The 12,606-nt window shown below is 25.8% G+C and overlaps 1 protein-coding gene and 1 long non-coding RNA gene across 3 annotated transcripts in view; one reads left to right on the top strand and one right to left on the bottom strand.

The window, feature by feature from the left end:
- Positions 1 to 12,606, top strand: part of LOC135926428 (guanylate kinase-like) — a 38,106-nt gene that overhangs the window by 7,174 nt on the left and 18,326 nt on the right. Inside the window, exon 1 of one of the 2 annotated variants that reach the window (XM_065462303.1) lies at positions 7,298 to 7,326. The exons of the other annotated variant lie outside the window; for it this stretch is intronic. The gene's annotated coding sequence lies outside the window, so the exon portion shown is untranslated. Of the gene's footprint in view, positions 1 to 7,297; positions 7,327 to 12,606 lie in introns of those variants that run through there. 2 annotated transcript variants of the gene reach the window in all.
- On the bottom strand, positions 9,078 to 9,546 carry LOC135927183 (uncharacterized). The gene is made up of 3 exons (XR_010571977.1): positions 9,482 to 9,546; positions 9,152 to 9,439; positions 9,078 to 9,088 (listed from the first exon to the last, which is right to left on the bottom strand). It is a non-coding gene; the product is annotated as an uncharacterized LOC135927183 (long non-coding RNA).

Raw genomic sequence — 12,606 nt, 5'->3', positions numbered from 1 at the left:
GCTCAACCTTTTTAATTTCGATAAAATTTTGTATACTGAGAGAATATCATTAGAAAGCATCGAATCAGCCTCCTAGTACTCATAGTTCCTGAGATATGAATGGTCAAAAGTGCCAAAAATGACGTTTTTTCGAAAAATGCGATTTTTTAAAATTGAGATAAGTTAAAAAATAATGATTTTAAAAATATAAGTTATATGTCAATTTATAACTCTATTAAGGGCCTTTTATTGGATATTAAAAATTTTTTCAAAATAATATTGTTGCGGTTTTTATTTAAGTTATAAATTTTAAACATGAAAACTCCAAGTGTTTCGCTTTCCAAATTTTTTTGAATTTAATATTTTCTTATTCTCTAGCCTTATATCTATTCATAAAAAAAATTTAAACTTGGGACAGCCATGGGTTTTTTAATTATTGCGATTTAAAAAATCAAAAAATAAATATTATTTTCAAAAATAGATGGCGCTCCTTTATAAAATAACGCGTTTTGTTAAAATTATTATTTTTTTTAAACTTTTTTCCATTTTAAACATAAATAATAAGGTTTTCCAGCATTAATAATTTTAAATTTCGTAAAATTATTTTATTAATTTGTAAATATAATAGATAAATAAAAATTCATGAAAGATATTACTTAATTAATAAATTCGTCTGAAGATTGAGAAATAGTCTCCAGAGTTGTTCTATCTACCGAAACCCATTGTTTAAACGTAATAAGAGCTATATCATTTTTTATAAATAATTTTTCAATGCGTTCTTTTAAGAGTGTCGAGCCAGGACACTCGCTACAGTCACCAAAATAACAGGTTGGTAATGGGGGTTGCAAATCATTCTGCCTATAACATCTCTATAAGTTGTTAATATATCCTCACCATTTTTAGTCAATGTTGCTAATTCACAGCCTAAAATCATTAGTTAATATTCTGGTGTATGCTACAAACGCATACACTATGTGTTCCGCTAGCCCCTGCCAATATGCAATTTTTTGGTCTTAAGCTTGCGAATTTCGAAAATCCAATTGTTATGCTTGAATTACTCTCCTTAAAATGACTATATAATTCTTTTAAATTATTAAGAACTAGCCTTTTTTGAGCGTTCACTCGTTCCCCCTTTTCAATGAGAGATAAGCAATCTTTTTTTCCTGGTAATACCCTACTAACTTTATCACTGCAAAAAAAACTTTTAACAATATCAACTGTTTTGATTGAGATATTTTGCAGGCTTTCGATTTGGAGTTGAAAGAATCCCCTTTTCTTTTAAAATGATTTTGGAATTATATGCCATATGATATGTAGCGTTGAATTCCGTTTTTATTTTATTTGCACTCCAATTAGGAGGCAGAATGGTCAGCAATTGATATTTTTTATTTTTAGATAAATTAGGATAATGTAATTTCATATTGTTGAGTATATCATTATTGTCTTTTGTGTCCGATTCTGGATTGTTAATTATTATATCTGAAAGTGCTTTTGATATTTTTGCTATCTTTTTTTTGGATAATTTTTTTCAGCTAGTTTTTTTTTCTTAATAGGAGATATTCCAATTTCGTTTAAGGTTTAATTGATTGTATCTATTGATGCGGATGCTGTGGGGATATTATTTACATATTCGCTATCAGAATTTATATTTTCAATATTTTTTTGTGATAAACGCTTACGACATTTATCACAAATATAGTGTTCCGCCTCAATGTTTGGAAATTGTGTCATCCACGTCGTAACTTTACGCAGGTTCTTTTTACAATAAAAGTGTTTAGATTCTTTAAAAGGATTTGCACATTTATATTTATACATAAATAATTTTAAGAAAAAATTAATATTGAAATATTTGTAAAATAAAAATTAATTAATATCAAGGCAGGTGCATGAAAACTTGTTATTATCTTTCAGAAATTAATTATATTTTCTTATATAGGAATTGTAACTATCTTTTTAGGAAATTAATCATTTATTATAAAAACTAATAATTTTTACAAGTTATCAATAAAGTAATAATAATAATAAGTAAGTCTATCAATTGATCTAAATAATATATTTTCATAATATTAATGCTGGAAAATCTTATTATTTATGTTTAAAATGGAAAAAAGTTTAAAAAAAATAATAATTTTAACAAAACGCGTTATTTTATAAATGAGCGCCATCTATTTTTGAAAATAATATTTATTTTTTGATTTTTTAAATCGCAATAACTAAAAAACCCATGGCTGTCCCAAGTTTAAATTTTTTTTATGAATAGATATAAGGTTAGAGAATAAGAAAATATTAAATTTAAAAAAATTTGGAAAGCGAAACACTTGAAGTTTTCATGTTTAAAATTTATAACTTAAATAAAAACCGCAACAATATTATTTTGAAAAAAATTTTAATATTCAATAAAAGACCCTTAATAGAGTTATAAATTGACATATAACTTATATTTTTAAAATCATTATTTTTTAACTTATCTCAATTTTAAAAAATCGCATTTTTCGAAAAAACGTCATTTTTGGCACTTTTGACCATTGATATCTCAGGAACTATGAGTACTAGGAGGCTAAAATTTTGGATTCGATGCTTTCTAATGATATTCTCTTAGTATACAAAATTTTATCAAAATTAAAAAGGTCGAGCCGAAAAGTTATCGATTTGGTATGGAATTACCCCAGTTCAATTTAAATCATAGCGTTTTTGTGAAAACATCGCTAAACGCTTCTACTCAATTTGTAAGCAATTTTACTCATTTTTTCTAATAAAATGGAATTAAAAAAATCAGGATTTTAATAAAGATATTCCAATATCGGGAAATCAGGGCAAAATGGGTTAAGTGTTTATTTATTTACTTTTACATATTTTACCATGACAAGGGTGGGGGGGGGGGTTGTTAAAAACATTTTCTAAATTTTGAGAGGAGTATATAAATGAAGGATAACAAAAAATAATTATAAAAAGTGGCTATATTTTAATTATATTAAATAGGTGTCTTATTCAATTTTCTCATTTTGTAAATTGCAAAATTTTTTAGGCCCGGCCATACCTCCCATATTCTAAGAGTGAGGTGGGATTTTTAATGACTAAAGGATAAAAAGTAATGACTAAAGGATAAAAAGCGGGAAAGCGCGACAACTGCAATCCTTTTATATATAAATAATGGTGAATAATTTTTTTCAAATTATAATTTACAAATTTAAATTTGAATTTGAATATAAAGTCAAAATATATAAAAATTAGATCCAAATCTACATATTTATCGGAATATTTTATTTAAAAGTTTATTATATATGAAATAAATTTTAACTCTTCGCAATTCATGTCAAAATTCTGCTTTACCATTAATTCGGCCTCTAATAAATCAAATGAGACCGAAGAAAAATTTTTTCGCCTAATCATATTCATTAAACTCATTTCTGAGCCAGCATTTGAATGTAGAATTAAAAATAAATTTTTAGATATTTTTTAGGCTTATATTTACATTTTTATTTAATTCTTTCTAAATATTCTAACTTGATCGTATCATTCAAAATCAAAAGTTTAAGCTATTTATATCTATAATTACCATAATAGTTTGATAATTCTGAGTAACTTCTTTATATGCTTCAACTTGTGTATCACAGAGGAATAGACAAGATTTATATATTTTAATATCAGCGCCGTTAAATTTGGCTGCTGAATAGTTCTACGAACTAATTGTAAATTATATCATTATTTCTTGCTTTATTTGTACCAATTGAACGAGTATAGTAGCTCGTAAAAGGAAAAAACTATCAGTAACAAAATTTTGGCAAATCTATGATTTAAGCGACGGAAATAATTTATTCAGAAAATTTTATCGATGTTCCGTATTAATTATAATTTAATTCGTTTAATATACAGTATAAAGAAAAAGTTTATTAGCAAAATAAGAAAAATTGCCTAAATTGGCATTATTGATAGAATGGAAAATAGCTGGTTTGCGCTAATATTTATTAATTCTTCAGTCATTTTTTTCACACACAAAAAGGTAATCGTACTATAAGAGAAATAAAATCTATATCTCCCATTAAAGCGTAAAACCAACCAAATTTCTGGAAGCATTTAATCTGGAACTTAAATCAATAATTGAAATTTATTACATTGATTCTTCAATTCATTTGGTAGATAGTTTTTCGACAAAATAAGATAAAATTGCCACGATTAGCTACATGCGAAAACAAATAAATATTTTTGGGTGAGCTCATACCATATGAAATGCCAGATTAGTACTTACTATTCCATCAATCAGTTTTTCTTCAATAAACAAAAACTAGTTTTAATAAGAGAAATAGACAGTAGCAACCTTTAAGTATGAACAGGGTTGCAGCGGGACTCCCGCAGTTTTTTAGTTTACACACAAATATCTCTCTCCCGCAAAACTACCACAATTGGAAATCTCCCGCAAAAATCTACCGCGATTTAATTTCTCCCGTTTTTTTAAAAAGTATTTTAAACGTTTTTAATATGTAAATAATAATTTTGAGACATTAATTGATTATTTTTATATTTTTAATTAAATTTTAAATATTTATTCGAAAAACATGTCTAGTTTGTAAATTTCTTTCTATCCTGTTTTATTTTTATCCAATAATAAATCAACATTATTTTATTAATATTAGTCAGTACAGGGGAGTATATCAACATCGATTGCAATGCAAAAATATTCTCAAAATGAAACTATATTTGCGGAAATCGTATACATCTATTGTGTAGTTCAACAAATGTATCTAATAAGGGAAATATTAAAACATTTCCCTCGATCCTTTGCAATTTCAACAAGAATAAGAACATTTCAATAAAACTGTTAAAAAAATTTCCTCAAATAGTGAAAAATCCAACGATGTAGCTAGCCACATAAATTCAAGGTTATCAATGATTTGCATGCCAGCTTTCTGCGCTGATAATGCCTCTGTAAATTTTGGCAAAATCTAAAGTTACCGAATTGAGGCAGCACAAATGAATTATTACCAATTGGCTGTATATGCCATATATACTACATAGTTCTTGCAAGAAGGCAATGAATGTACTGTCTGTGGATGTCGAAATAATTGTGATGAAATATCTTAACGAATTTAGTTCAACTAAAAGATTTAATGAATTAAAAGAGTTGGTGAAGTGGTCTGACTTGGAATGGTGTGAGTTGTTGCGATATATACCTATCAGGTGGTTGTCATTAATACCTGCCATCGATAGAATTTTAAAATTTTACAAACCCTTAAAAAAATACTTCTTAAATAAAGATTTTAAAGGCTGTCCTAAAATTTGAAAAAAACTTTCTAATATGAAACGGCAGAAGTATATTTGGGATTCTTTTCACATGTAGGAAATCTACTGCATGCAGTTAATATTTGCAATCAGAATATTCTTTATTAAAAATGTTTCACAAAATTATGCTACAGCTCTGTTCATCTCTATATTTAAAAATTGAAAATAATTTTATGGCGCTATTGCTAAAAATATTATATTAAAATGTTCAAATAATACTCTAATTAATACATATTTAAATAAAGCAGATATTTTTATTAAGTCAATTTCAGAATATTTACAATCAAAATTTTATTTTAATAACTCTATTTACAATTGTATAAATATTATGACCTTGGAACAGAAACCATCAATTAAGGTTTTTGTAATTTAATAAATATATTAAAAATACCGAAAGACATTGATGTCTTGTTTGAAAAGATTTTAATTCTCTCTATTTTTTATGATTCGCCAAAACTTCTCCTTACCTCATTCTAATGCCTCATCCGAGCGCATTTTTAGCCTGAAGAGGACTGCCTGGAAAAAAGGAGAGAAATCGGATTTAACAACATTAGAGAACGAGCTAATGGTTAAATAATGTATAATATGTCATGCCAGGAATTTTATAATCTCAATAACGACGGTAAACATTTAGTTCTATTATTTAAATCTCAAATAAAATATAATTATGTTTTAGCAAGGGCGACATAAAATTTATTGTCAATTTTTAACTGTAAAGATGGACACATCTGCAGCATAATTTTGTGAATCTTTGTTAAGATTCTTCTGATTGCAACTGCACATTCTACTTGTGAAATCATTCCTAAATATACCTCTGCCATTCATTATAAGAAATATTTTTTAAAGGTTTATAAAATTTTAAAATTCTATCGATGGCCGATATTAGGAACATATCTCAACCAACATTGTGTAGACTCGCTTCTGTAAATACACTCTGTTTTTTCCAAATTCACTGAGGCATTAACAGATCAGAAAGCTGACATGCAATTTATTGATCATCTCGAATCTGATATTATATGGTTAGCTATGTCTTTGGATTTTTCACTATTTGAGGGGAAAAAATTTAATAGTTTTATTGAAATGACCTTAATTTTGTTGAAATAGCGGAAGATCAAGGGAAATCCCTTTAGATGCATCTGTTAGAATTGCATATATATGCCCATCTTTCAAATCGTCAAAAATTGACCTCCTGGATTTAGGTCTTAAAACATTAATGATAGCCTTGCTCATTTGTTCTACAAGTATAATTTTCATTTATATTAGAGTCGTTAAATATTATGGAAAAAAGATTCTACCAATATTGTGATGATAAGTATCTCTGTGAATGTTGTTCTACAAGATAAGTACAATTGCCGCAACTGTAGTTGCATCTGTATTATATCTTATTTTGGAGTACCTTATTATGTATTTAATCGTGATACTTGATAATTAAGCGCCTATCCCTATAATGTTATACACACACACGGTAGATTTCCAATTGAGGTCGTTTTGAGGGACATTCGCTTAAAATATATTTTTAATTGTAAAATTAAAATCGTTTTTTATATTTAAAAAAGATCGTTGGTTTTTTTTATAAATTAATATAATTTAATAAATCAAGATTTTATTGTATTTTGAAAAATAGTTACCGACTTTGTATTTATATAACTAATTATAAAAAATAATAGGCGGATAATTAAATCAATTCAAAATCCCGGCCGAAGGCCGCCCGCAAAAAATTTTTTTTAGCAATTTTTATATTTCTACCGCAATTTTCATGTTATTTTGAGTATGAACCAAAAGTTTTTAGAATTTCAAAAATTATCAAATTTAGATTGAACAAAGAATCTAAAGAAAGCAATTATAATAAAAAAATTAAATGAAATTATCATTATTTATAAAATCAACTTTTTTCCTTATTTCAAAATATGAGGATAAAGATAAAAGGCTAACTCGATATTTTATACAAAAGAAAATTAAGCTTGGAAACTTTTCCGACAGATGACATAACTTGCGGCAACTTTGGAAAATGTTATATCAAAATGAGATGGATTGGTTATGGTAAAATTTGGTTATTGCTTAAGTCGAGGGGTATTTTTATTTTATTTTTTTTGTTATTTTTTTTATGTTATTTTTTTTGTTATTTTTTTTATGTTTTTTTTAAATGTTATTTTAAATTAATATAGTATTATTTGGTTTTGTGATAAATTTTTAAAATAATGTAGCATATATTTATTATTTGGTGATAAATTTTTAAATTAATATGTATTTTTTCTTTTAAGATATTTTAAAATATTTTTTTCTTTTTAAAAAATATTTCTTAATTCCTAGGGAGGGGAGGAGGGTAAAAGAATTGTGATGAGTCAATTTTATTCATTAAATTGAAATATAGTCTGATAATCTAAGCAATTTTAGGAAAATTAGCATAAAATCTTAAATTTTGTATTTATTAGGGGTAAAATAGACCCCATCTTTAAATTCTAAGTGATTTTTTTAACCTTTGTTGGGAAGGGTTAATTCGAAATAAATTGAAATATATTATTGAAATTTATACAAAATAAAAATATCGAAATATAGTAATAAACGAGTCAATTTTATTCATTAAATTGAAAAATTGTATTAAAATGTATACAGTCATTTATAAATAGAATAAAAAGATCAAAGCGATTTAATAATTTATGTTTTCTAAAATATCTATATTCAAGTAAATATTCATGAATATTGTCTCGATCCCCATGTCTTTTATAGTTTTCCTTAAGATCGTCTTTCGACTTTTTCGTGGGAATGGATCTATCATTTGGGTCAACGAAGTTTCGGGAATGATTGACCCTATAATGGAAATAATTGTTTGATCCAACCGATTATATCTAAGATAAATAGATTTAAAGGTTAGGGTACCTTTTCAGGGGCAATTATTTTTGTTATTTTTTAATGTTATTTTTTTATGCGATTTTTTGTTATTTTTTTATGCGATTTTTTTTATGTAATTTTTTTATGAAAACTATTGTTTTTATGTTATTTTTTTATGATTGGTTCATTTTCTTATTGGTTAATTTTTTATTTAAGATATTTTTAAATTAATATATCTTTTTTTATTTAAGATATTTTTAAATAATTTTTTCTAAAATTTAAAATTCGTACAATTATTTAAAGGAAGTGATGGGGGCAAATAAGGGGGAAGGCTAGGGGTAAGGGGTAAAATTATTAGATTATGTACAATGCGGGTAGGTTTGTGGTTAAATTTTTGATAGATGAAACTTCGCTATTTAAAATTTATTTGGTTGATTCTTTCTATACAAACTTAATATGATTTCTTCTAAACAAACTTAATACGATTCCTTCTATACAAACTTAATATGATTCCCTCTATACACCTTAATATGATTCCTTCTATACAAACTTAATATGATTCCTTCTATACAAACTTAATATGATTCCTTCTATACAAACTTAATATGAATAATTTTTTCTAAAATTTGTATAAAGAATTTAATTTTTTTTAGTGATAACATTATAATTAAAGGAAGATTCCAAAAATAAATAAAATTTAAGCATAAAAATCGAAATAATTTATTCATTAAATTGAAATATACTATTAAAATTTATACAATCATTAATAAAATGTATAAAAACATCAAAACGATTTAAAAATCTATATTTTCGAAAATATCTATATTCAAGAAGATATTCATGAATATTATCCCGATCCCCATGTCTTTTATAATTTGCCTTTAGATCCCGCCACAGCCTCTCGACTTTTTGAGTGTGGATCGATCTGTCATTTGGATCAACAAAATTTTGCGAATGGTTGATCCGATAGTGGAAATAGTTTGAAGTTTCTAGCCGATTATATCTAAGATAAATATATTTACATTTATCACCACTTTTGCTTTATTGAAAAAATAAATTCACATACCCTAACCACGAGTCAGTCATTATCGTGGAATCTTGCATAACATTATCTTTAACCACACGATAGGTGGTATCTTGATCTCTTGTTGTGGTGGCACTTAAAAATATCTCATTTGTTTCCCGACATATACCACCAATAATCCATATAGCCTCGGAAGTCAAATGCCGACCACGGTTATATTTACGCTTCCATACATGAGTTTCATCAATTTCAATAACGTGGCCAGGCCCCCCGATCTTTGAATGATTCGAGGCTATATGGAATCCACATACCTTTCGAAATTTTTTAAACCTATATAAGTGAAGTAAAAAACCATATTATACTTTAGATTACCATCTTGAAATTGCCTTCTTATCATAATCTAACTCTTTCGAAGCAGTTAAAATTTTATAACGGCCTAAAATTTGTTTAATATTTTTTAAAGAATTGGTACTTATGTACAAGTACACTAGTCTTAAAAATCTCCCAACATCATGAATTCCTTCAAAAATGGAATCTAAAAATTCGTCATTTATGATATATATATATATTAATATTACCTTTCCATATTGAATACGATCTACGACACCTACTGCATCGATATCGTAAACTCTTATTGTTTTTTTCAACCCGCATTACGGAATTGCAACAGGTATGTTGTATTCCAGGCGGTATAAATTGATTATTTAGACAAAAATCATAAGCTTTCTCAACATTTTGTGTATAAACACCAACTTCAAAAATATTCATTTTAAAAAAAATGGAAGGAATTATATAATATATATTGGAACTAAAAAAAAGGGAACCAAAAAAAGATTTATACCAAAAAAAAATTAAAAATGGAAAGTTTCGTCTACCAAAAATCTTACCCCTAGCCTTCCCCCTTATTTGCCCCCATCACTTCCTTTAAATCATATTAAGTTTATATAGAAGGAATCATATTAAGTTTGTATAGAAGGAATCATATTAAGTTTGTATAGAGGGAATCATATTAAGTTTGTATAGAAGGAATCGTATTAAGTTTGTTTAGAAGAAATCATAATAAATTTGTATAGAAAGAATCAACCAAATAAATTTTAAATAGCGAAGTTTCATCTATCAAAAATTTAACCCCAAACTTACTCGCATTGTACATAATCTAATAATTTTACCCCTTACCCCTAGCCTTCCCCCTTATTTGCCCCCATCACTTCCTTTAAATAATTGTACGAATTTTAAATTTTAGAAAAAATTATTTTAAAATATCTTAAATAAAAAAAGATATATTAATTTAAAAATATCTTAAATAAAAAATTAACCAATAAGAAAATGAACCAATCATAAAAAAATAACATAAAAACAATGGCTTTCATAAAACAATTACATAAAAAAAAATCGCATAAAAAAATAACAAAATATAACATAAAAAAATAACAAAAATTGCCCCTGAAAAGGTACCCTAACCGAAAATATATTACAACTTTTGATTTACAGAAAAATATATTTACATAATAATACTATATTAATTTAAAATAACATTTAAAAAAACATAAAAAAAATAAAAAAAAAATAATATACCCCTCCGACTTAAGCAATAACCTAAAATTTAAAACAATTAGGATAGCTAATTATTTTCATCAAGACGCGAATAGGTTGAGCTATTAATAAAAAAAATTTAGAAAACAATTTTTAAAAAAATATAACCAAAAAAATGATGTATTTTAATTTTATTATTCATGACATGACATGAAGCCACCCAAGCTCATTTATATTGTTACTAAATCAAATGAGAATATAGTATGTTAAAAAAAGTTAACCAAATTCCAATATTTAAATAATTAATAACCTTAAGGAATTTTAAAGCTATATAACAAAATTAATACAACCAATTTTTTTCCAAATTTTTATAGCAAGGTCAATATCGTAACTTGAACTGCGAACTCGTTATAGGAGCATCATTGAATAGAGGGGGGTAGTTAGTTATGAAATAATTATCATTATTTGAAAAATTGGAAAGTGATGAAAGGTATTTTTTTTTAAAATTATTTATATTTGGCAGGAGGTTAAAAGTTTTGAGAGGGTTGATATCATTTATAGATATGTATACAAGCCCCTGATTATATTCTTCGCAGTCCTTTTCTTAAGTTAAAATAGGAAATGGTTTAGCAAGTATTATCTTATTTTAATAGATCCCTTTACGTCATATTTTATATTTATTCCGAAAATTTTATCGATGTTCCTTATTAATTATAATTTAATTCGTTTAGACAGTATAAAGAAAAAGTTTATTAGCAAAATAAGAAAAATTGCCTAATTCAGGCATTATTGATAGAATGGAAAATAGCTGGTTTGCGCTAATATTTATTAATTCTTCAGTCATTTTTTTCACACACAAAAAGGCAACCGTGCTATAAGAAAAATAAAATCTATATCACCCATTAAAGCGTAAAATCAACCAAATTTCTGGAAGCAATAAATCTGGAACTTAAATCAATAATTATTACATTGATTCTTCAATTCATTTGGTAGATAGTTTTTACTAACAAAATAAGATAAAATTGCCAAGATTAACAACATGCGAAAACAAACAAATATTTTTGGGTAAGCTCTACTATATGAAATGCCAGATTATTACTTAGTATTACATCAATCAGTTTTTCCAGTCAATAAACAAAAACTAGTTTTAATAAGCGAAATAGACAATAGCAAACCTTTAAGTATGAACCAAAAAGTATTAGAATTTCAAAAATTTGAAACATTATAAGATTAAACAAAGAATCTAAAGAAAGAAATTATAATAAATAAAATTAAATGAAATATCTTAAAAAAATATTACTATATTTATTTATAAAATCAACTTTTTTCCTATTTCAAAATATGAGGATTTAAAGATACTCGATATTTTAGCCAAAAGAAAATTAAGCTTGGAAACAGATGACATAACTTGCGGCAACTTTGGAAAATGTTATATCAAAATGAGAAGGATTGGTTATGGTAAAATTTAAAACAATTAGGATAGCTAATTATTTTCATCAAGTGAATAGGTTGAGCTATTGTTTAATAACGTAATATTAAGTAGGGATGTGAACCCGGACCCGGACCCGAACCCTTTTAAAAAGTGGAGGGTTCAAGGCTTCAGGGTAAAAATTTTAACAAATAAATTTTTTTTTAAAATAATTTAAAAATATTATTTTTAAAAAATAATATAAAATTTTTATAATTTTATTAATTTTTTTCGTGGAATCATTTATTTTATATTCGCGCTTTTCTTTTGATTTTCTTCCTGGACTTCATTTCATTTTATTTAGAGATTGATACCATAAATTATTTTCTAGTGTAAGTAATAATATTTTATTATGTAAATTTAATAATATGCTTTTTGCCTAAAAAAAAGCATTCATATTCAAATGTCTGAGGAGAATTTGATGAATGCTTTAGTTGAGCTTGTTACAATAAATGGAAGACCTTTCAATATTATTGAGGATTCTGGTTTAAAAAAA

The sequence above is a fragment of the Gordionus sp. m RMFG-2023 genome, chromosome 3, assembly GCF_954871325.1.
Source record: "Gordionus sp. m RMFG-2023 chromosome 3, tfGorSpeb1-WG-v2, whole genome shotgun sequence".
Taxonomy (NCBI): domain Eukaryota; kingdom Metazoa; phylum Nematomorpha; class Gordioida; order Chordodea; family Parachordodidae; genus Gordionus; species Gordionus sp. m RMFG-2023.
The sequence above is the reverse complement of the archived record's forward strand: the minus strand, read 5'-3'. Positions and strand labels throughout refer to the sequence as shown.